Below are 8,164 nucleotides of genomic sequence, written 5' to 3'. Positions count from 1 at the left end.
CTGACATTTGCAGTTTGTTGCTGAACATAGAAACAAGGGCTGAGCTGGCCAACCCCACCAGCAGCCACTGAAGTGGAGCTGCAGCAGTGCTCACTGAGAGACTCCCATGGGCAGAGCAGAGCTGTGTAACCCAAAGCTGGGACATGAACATCTCACTAGGAGATGTCTTTCCAATACCTTGCACCTTCTGCAAGGCAAAATGCTTCTTCTGGGATCTGGAGCCAGGGCTACTGGTGCTGGCAGGGATTTTACAGCCAACTCAGGAGCAGCCATGTGGCTGCCTACTGAGAACTGATACTTACAAATGTTGAAGGAGCTCATTAGAGGTCAGGAGAACTATAAGAATTGGCCTGGACCAAGAAAAAGGACTGGTCAGGTGGTGGCTGCATGCCAAATTGCTTTCAGCAAGTAACAGGGGGGAAAATGATTACTGGTCCAACCAACATATTAATCTCTCAAGGAGGTATCTGAGTAGATGGTAGGTGTGGTGCTAATCCTCAGTGGGCTGGGGAAGCAAGCCCATAGTGTGTAATCTCCACTGCTGACATCTCTTGTGTGAGTCCCTGCACCATGGTTTCACAATCCATCAGCTGCAGGATCATCAGCGTGGGAAAACAGAAGTCATGAGAAATGCCTGGGACATTAACATTAAACCTAAAGAAACTTGGGTTTATATTTAGTACCTTTCTATATAAGAAGATTTTCTATTAGGAACAGTCAGCCTAACCCGAGCTGGGTAATCTCCCTGTAAGTAAGAAAAAGCATTTTGCACAAGATGTGCTGAATTTATGGCCCAATACTGCTTGCTGTGCTCTCAGAAGGGGACACAAGGAAGCCAGCTTCCTCTTCTGCCTTGATTGCATTATGTCATTTTCCTTCTACCCAGAGAGGTAAGTCCCTTAGGAAGTCCCTCAACCTTATGAGTAAACCAAGCAGGATTTGCAATAAAATATTCAACAATTGCAACCATTGATTATACTGTCCCACTGTTTATGTGGTGAGAAATGTAGTCTGCCTGCTTAAAGTTTGGTTGCAAGCATGCATCACAGAGACAGGCTCATCTGGCAAGAGCCAAATTGATTTGTAATCTTCTCTTACCCTCTACAACCATCTGTGTCCTTCCCTCATCTCCTGGTGGCTTTGGTACATATTGACCTCACAGTGGAAGAGGGGACACCTAAAACATAGTGAGAGAACATGCTGTTCCCCTTGGAGCAACAACATTTTTAGAGGCACAGCAGGGCCAGAGCATCACACTAAGATAAAACTGGTGGTGACCTACCAAAGAAAGAACTTTGCAGCAGCAACATGTGAGCTGGTGTCCCACATTGCATCACCTCACCTGCAGGGATCAGCAGGAGCTTGGCCTCCTGTACCCACTCTCACAAGTCTTGGCAGCCCCCTGCATCACAGTTGTTGGGCCAACATTAAGGAGGATCTCAGGCATGTTGTGGGACTCAGCTGGCACCTGTAAGAGCAGAAGGAAGTGAGGAGTAGTTTTCTGGTTGGAGGGAGGCTCTTTGGAGGCAGGAGATAGTTTTGATTAAAAATCTCATCCCTTTCAAAGGGAAAATTTCTTTAATGAAAGCCGTGTAAACTCCAGTGGGCCTCACTAGCCTCTGGTACAATTGACTGGCAAGGGAAGCACCCTCTGCAGTTAGACTGGTTTTTTTATCAGCATGAGGAAAATGGTGAACGTAATCATTGCTCACTGCCTCAGGGAAGTGGAGGAGGAGGGAGAGAACCTTGTCCTGTGACCCAGAACACTGCTCATTCACTGATGAGTTGAAATTCTGGAGCCCATTAAAATGAACTCCACTTCCCCTGTTGCCTGCCTTTGGCTGCATGGTGGGGACCACTGGTCACTTGCCTGTAGTGGAAGGACTGGAATTTGTGAGACAGGCAGAGGGTGCTAAGAACTCTCTGCTGTACCTGCTTGCCCCGTGCTGGTAATAAAGCAAGCTGTGGCTTCCACTGAGGTAGTCATAAGTAGAACAAGGTCAACTGCCTATTTCAGTCAACATGACAGAAATAGAGTTGATCTCAATAAGATCCCAGCTCTTTCTTCCTGTTAGCTCCTCAGTTCCAATTTTAGGATTGCTGTAATCAAGCTGAGGAAGAAGCTGTTTATCCCATGGAGGGGAAGTTGCTTGGGGCCCAAGCTGGAGAAGAAGAGTTGCTTGAAAATACACTTTAAGAAAAGTTTCTCTAACCCATGGGGAGGGTCTGTGGGGTTCAGGAGTTGTTCATATGAGTGTAGCCATGTAGAAGGCATGCTGGTCAGAAGAGGACCTGTTCTCCTTCCCTTCTGGCATCAGCTGCACTGAAGGAGGGAGGTAGCTGAGCCAAGCCATCTAGTCGGCCAAGAACAAGTTTCCAGGTTTGCAAATCTGCACTGTTAAACTGTTAAAATTCTGGCTTTGCATAGAGCCTCCCCTGCCTGCTGCCAGGGAATATTGATGTTCTTTTCACTGAAGGAGAGATGCTGACAGCACTGTCTAATACAGACAGAAATGGGGTGGGGTGGAAAGTGGCGCTGAATGCTAATCTGAAGGCAGCAACTCACAGTACAAAGCACCCGCCATAAACAAATGAGTGAGGTTGTTCTCTTAGGACAAACATTTGGAGTGGTTTCATGAGAGTTCAGTTAGTTTCCTCCAAAACACCTGCAAATGCCAAAGTGCAGGGCTGCTGCTGGCTGACTGAAGTGCTTTTCCTTGAAGCCTGCTTGTGTGGTCCTCCACCCCCTCATTTCTGGGCTGGTGGGAGGGCTGGGAGCCCGGTGTCCTTCCACCTGGTCAATCAGGTGAGTGAGCCGTGCCAGCCTGAGAGAGGCTGTGGAGGCTCAGGTGTTCTTTGAGCAAAGGAGCTGAGCTGATGATTTCCCTGCACAGGTGGTGTTTGCCCATGGTTCTCTTCTGCTCTGTGTCCCTTTGCTGTTTTGGCAGAGTCTGGTGCAAATTCAAGAACAGCCCTGGTGCAAGGAGAGGTAGAGGAAGGGGGATCTGTGCTTCTTCTGCTGGATCTTGTCTCAGCGGGCCAGCGGAGGGTAGGCAGCGAGGCAGGAGCAACAGCTGGAGGTGATGCAGGCAGAAAACACTGGGTTAAAAAGTTGCCTGTAAATCAGGACAGCTAATGCCAGTTATCTGGGCTGCTATCTGACCCCTGAAAGTCAGGTCACTTATGGCAGTGGGTGAGGCTGGTGAGAGCTCAGCTTCACTATCCACACAAATTTGCTGTCTGGAAGGGCTTCATTTGCATTGCCCTTTCTCACACCCCTAACCTTCAGAGCCTGACTAGCGTTTGCAGGCAAGCAGGACCAAAACTGTGGTCCAGGTGGAAGACCTGATGTGAAAGCTTGCTCTGGAGGATGAGAACCAGGATCTCCCCTTCCCAAATTAGGGCTATACAGGGCTGCTGCTCAAGCAGCTACAGCAGCAGTTGAAACCAGCATCTCTGATGATCTGTTCTGGTACACTTTCAAGTGCAGACAAGTCATAAAGGTCATATTCCTGTCCTGCTTCCCTTTTTGTTTCTGGGGGTGGAGACAGAAACATGTAAGACAGAGTATTTTCACAGTTGTGGCTCAGGAGAGTGGAGCCACATTGGTCCATGAAAGAAAAAATAGGAGGGAGAGCACACCAAAGGTAAGAGCTGTCCCTTTTGGCAGGCAGGGAGCCATTCTCCCTGGCATGAGAAGCAAAGACTTTTCCACCTGCCTTTGCAGCAGGGGTAGGAAGGCCCAGGACAACACCTACAGCATCTCTCAGCTGGGGAGATGAGAGGAGCCCCAGAAGTGCCCTGTCCCACTGTGTCAGCCACGGCATGGCCTCTTCTGCCCCGTGCACATCCGCCTGCTGCTGTCAGGCTGCCGGGCCAGGACAATCGGATAATTGCCTCTGGGAAGGAGACCTTGTGCACGGAAGGCACCGTTTGCTCTCACGGCATCGATCGGGTGGGTTGGGTGCGACAGGGAGCGGAATTTGGCCCAGCTGGCCGTCAATAGCTCTGCAGCACTCTCGGCTCACAGCAGCTGTCACGGGGACGATTGTCTGTGCACTTATTTTCCAACAGAGCCAATATGAATAACTCGCCTTCCCTGATCTCTTTTTTGAAGCCAGGAGAGACTAGCCTTTATCACCCCAAACTGCTGTAGAGAGTTATGACTTCAGTGTCTCCAACTGGACATTTTCCAGCCCTCTTGCTCTGCTCCTCATCATCAGTGTCTTCCCCTTTGGCTCTCCTAAGGAGAGACAGAGTGAGGGATCTCACCCAAGCTCTAAGAAAAGAGAGTAAGATTGTGTCTGGCCCAGAGACAATTTATAAATAAACACCTTCAGAAAGCAGTTCCTTTTTTTTTCTTCTCATACTGCTTTACTCTTTTCCTCCCAAGCCCTTGTCCTTTCCTGGGCGGCACAGACAGTGCCTGTCCTGTCCTACTGATGTGCTCCTGGTGTGCTCCTGATGTGTTGCTTCATGCTGGTGGTGTGGAGGCTGCAGGAACAGACCTGAAGAGTTCTTGTAACCAGAGTCTCTTCTGCTCTCTAAGGTACAAGTACCTTGGGGTACTGTAACTGCCTGTTCACTTAAACAGCTGCAGTTTAAATGGGGAAATCATACTGATAAAAGGACTGCTAAGAAAATAATAATCTCTGTCTATCCTGATGAGATTCCTGGCCAGGCTGCAGCCAGAAATGATTAGAGAACCTTAAATAAAAATGAGCGGGTTGGACCCAGGCAGGTTTGAAAAACTAGATGACTTTACTGAAGCAAACTCCAATTTAATCATTCCTCTGTTGCTTTAAAGGTGGCATATGCAGGCATGTAAGTGGAAATATGTTTGTTTTTTGAAGCCCTGGGTAAATGTCATATAGGAAAATTAAAATGCCAATCTGTAGCTGCATTTGCTTAATGAAAATGTGTAAACAAGGTTGTGAGCACATATCTTCTCACTCCAGCATCTTAAAGGTGTTGAACTGCTTCAACTCCTCCCAGTGTGCAGCCATCCCACAGCCTGCTGGCAGAAGGGTCAGGGGGGATGTTGATGGGGGTGCTGGAGGCACACTCCCCCAGGTAGGCTTGTCCCCTAATTAATCAAACTAACTCATCCATCTGCAGCAGCTCCAGGTGTTTGCAGGGTGGTCTTGAGCTGTCATCTTTACCAAGCACGAGGATGCAGGCATGTGTGCAAGGGCAGAGTATGAGTATCTGACCACAGGCCCATGGCAGTGACCTAGAGCTGAGCTGGAGCGGGGATGGTCAGGAAATGTGGGCTGACTTCACCTGTCTGACTGCCTGTGTTGTTGCTTTTTTTAAAGGATGCTGCTCACCACCATGACCTCCTTGTCCTAGCTGTCCTGTGGTGTGCCCCAGGGAAGGGACACCTGGCATCACCTGCTCCTTACCAAACCCACACAGGCTGGTAGCTGTGCAGCAAAAGCATCCACGTGGAGTTACTGTGCCAGAGCTGTTGCATTTCAGTTTCTCACTTAAGTCATTTTATAGTAGTTTCCCCACTAGGGATAAGCCATAAAAAGCAAGCAGGAGTACCAGGATGCATCTTTATGTTTACTACTGGCTCTCATTTTCCTTATAAATTCATTTTGTGCACGGTTTCAATCCCACCCCCTTGCTTAGATGAGCTGTTTCTCTAAAACAGGTTGCTTCCTCTTGTACCAGACAATCCCTTAAGAGGGAAGCTTGTATTTTACTAAGGTGCCTTTGAAACAGGCTTCCAAAAGAAAGGAAAAAAAAAGGGGGGGGGGGTATACTTTTCTTACAAAAGGCTAACAGAATGGCTAACAGTGGTTTCTCAGCTTTGCCTGTGTAGTGAACTGACATTTCTAACAAGGACAAACAAAGGTGCCATGCAATGTATTAAAAGCTAACAAGAATCAAAGAGTGCTTAAAAAAAAACCAAATGGGCAAACTTAAGTCATGAACACATAGAAGTTCAGTTTATCCCCCAAGGACATTTTATTTTAGCCAGTTCATGTGATACCTGATGAAGTGTGAGCTACAGGTTTATAGTGAAAATACTGTGCTGGTTAGCACCTGTTTTCCCAAGTTTCCCAATTTTCTGCTCCACAGTATAAGCTGTTATGTGAATTTAGAGAAGTAACTCAGCCTCTTGCTTCCCATTTCTGCCAGTAAAATTGGGAACTTGCATTTCTCTGTTCAAATGACAGTCTCAGGAGGAACAGGCTTTGTTGTCTGTCCTTTGTTGTCTTTACACACAGCCTGTTACTCTGAAATCCCAGCTTTGGTTGTTACTGTGCCCCTAAAACCAGAATAATGCTACCTCAGAGATATTGGAGTGCCCCATTCTGCAGTCATATGTTGAACAGGTGAAATCCTTTCTTCATGCATGACTCCAGAGGTTTGAATGTTCAGGGGACAGGACAGCACACTTTCTTCTCTGATTAGGTGCAGGGCAGGTGCTGTACATGGCTGTGTTGATGAAGGCAGTTATGTTCTGTGTCTTTTTCTAATCCTAAACAAGACAAAAGGATTTTAGAGTGGAAGAATGGTTGATGTGGAAGAAATCTTTCAATAAGAAGGAACTGTTTAGTTTGAGAGCACTTAAACAGTGTCTGTGTTGTTGGCGAGAATTTTGATGGCTTCTTTTACACATCTGTTAAATATTCAGCATGTTCTTTTAGCAATCTTTACCCTTTTTGTGAGGTTGAACGGGTTTGATTGGATTTTATGCAATTAGTTTACTGTGAGAGTTTGTGAGGATTTGCTTCAATTCTGAGATAATTTCACTTTGTCTGCTTGTGGGTTTCTTCAAATGTCTGAGCAAGTGCACCATGGTGGCAAAAGTATTTGAGAAAAATAAATGTCAAAATCCCATGTGCTGCTACTGCTGGAAGTGGGAATTTAACTAAGATCTGCCAGCTTTCACTGTAAGAATTCTTGTGTGCTCTTCACAAAATATAAGTTTAGTTTTTGGAGAATAGATAAGTCTTGTCTGTTTCGGGTGTTGAATTACAGAGAGCAAAAGCATTTAGAAAGCTGTTCATTGAATATGCTCAGAAAAAATGTCACAGTGGGCTGTGGTTTCTGAGAGCAGGAAAAAGGCCAATCTTATGTCATAGGCTAATAAAATGTATTAAGCATGAAGTCAGAAAAGTTGTGTAGGAAATCCTCTGAAACTGGAGTGGAATAGCAACTTACAGTCAGTCGACATTCTTAGAAAAATACAAAGTTAAGTAAAATATGAGACAAAATAACATTTGTCCTCTCTTTGTATTATAAGAAAACTTGGCAAAGGCTGAGTGTCCTTCAGAAGGGAGCATTGCTTGCTGTGAGTAACCTCTGCACAGCTCTCCTGTGAGAAGAACTCCTCCATAAGGAAGTCACAAAACAATTTCTTGGTGCACATGGTTAGTAGTGTACTGAGTAGTCTGATCAGAAAGTAAAAGGTTGCTAAATCAATGCTTCCAAGTGTTTTCCAGCAAATATTTGCCTTAGGAGATGTCTAGCTTTGGGAGATGCACAAACAGGAACACAGTTTCCAGCTGCCCTTGTTGGAGGGACCATTTCAGGGAGTGAATTGAACACAAACCCATGGGAAGCTCCTTCCCCAAGCCCAAGCGTGGCCTGAAAGGGAGGTTTTGAGGGAAGCACAAGCTTCTCCTCCTTTTCTGTGGGTCCAGTGCCAACCTCAGCAAGCCATGGACAAAGAAGAATAGATCCTGGAAATGCTCTAGCAGTGTCTCACAGTGGCACCTCTGGGGAACTGACCAGTGTTTGCAGAGTCTGGGATCAGTGCATTTCTCCATGGAGCTGTTTGCTTCCTTGCTGGGGAGGGCAACTCTTCATGCAGCAATTGCACAGCTCTGTTAAAGCCTGGTTTGCATTTATGCTGGCTAGCATGTAACCCTTCAGAAGGTAATACCTCCAGAGTGTGGTCTATGCTGGGTGAAGTCACTCCATGACTTAACTGCTCCAAGTCTTTCCCCACATTGGCTCTCAGTAGGAGCAGATTGCTGGAGGTGAAGCTGTTACATGTGAGAGCCTTCCCCCACTTCCCCTTCCTTCCCAGCATGCAGGGGAACTGATGCCCTGCTGTGGTATTACAACACTGGAAACCAAAAGCCTGAGTTCGTGCTGGATGAGTTGCTGTCCTACAAGGAACATTTAGGAGAAGTAACTGATT

The sequence above is a fragment of the Cinclus cinclus genome, chromosome 3, assembly GCF_963662255.1.
Source record: "Cinclus cinclus chromosome 3, bCinCin1.1, whole genome shotgun sequence".
NCBI classification, from domain to species: Eukaryota; Metazoa; Chordata; class Aves; order Passeriformes; family Cinclidae; genus Cinclus; species Cinclus cinclus.
This window is presented reverse-complemented; position numbering follows the sequence as displayed.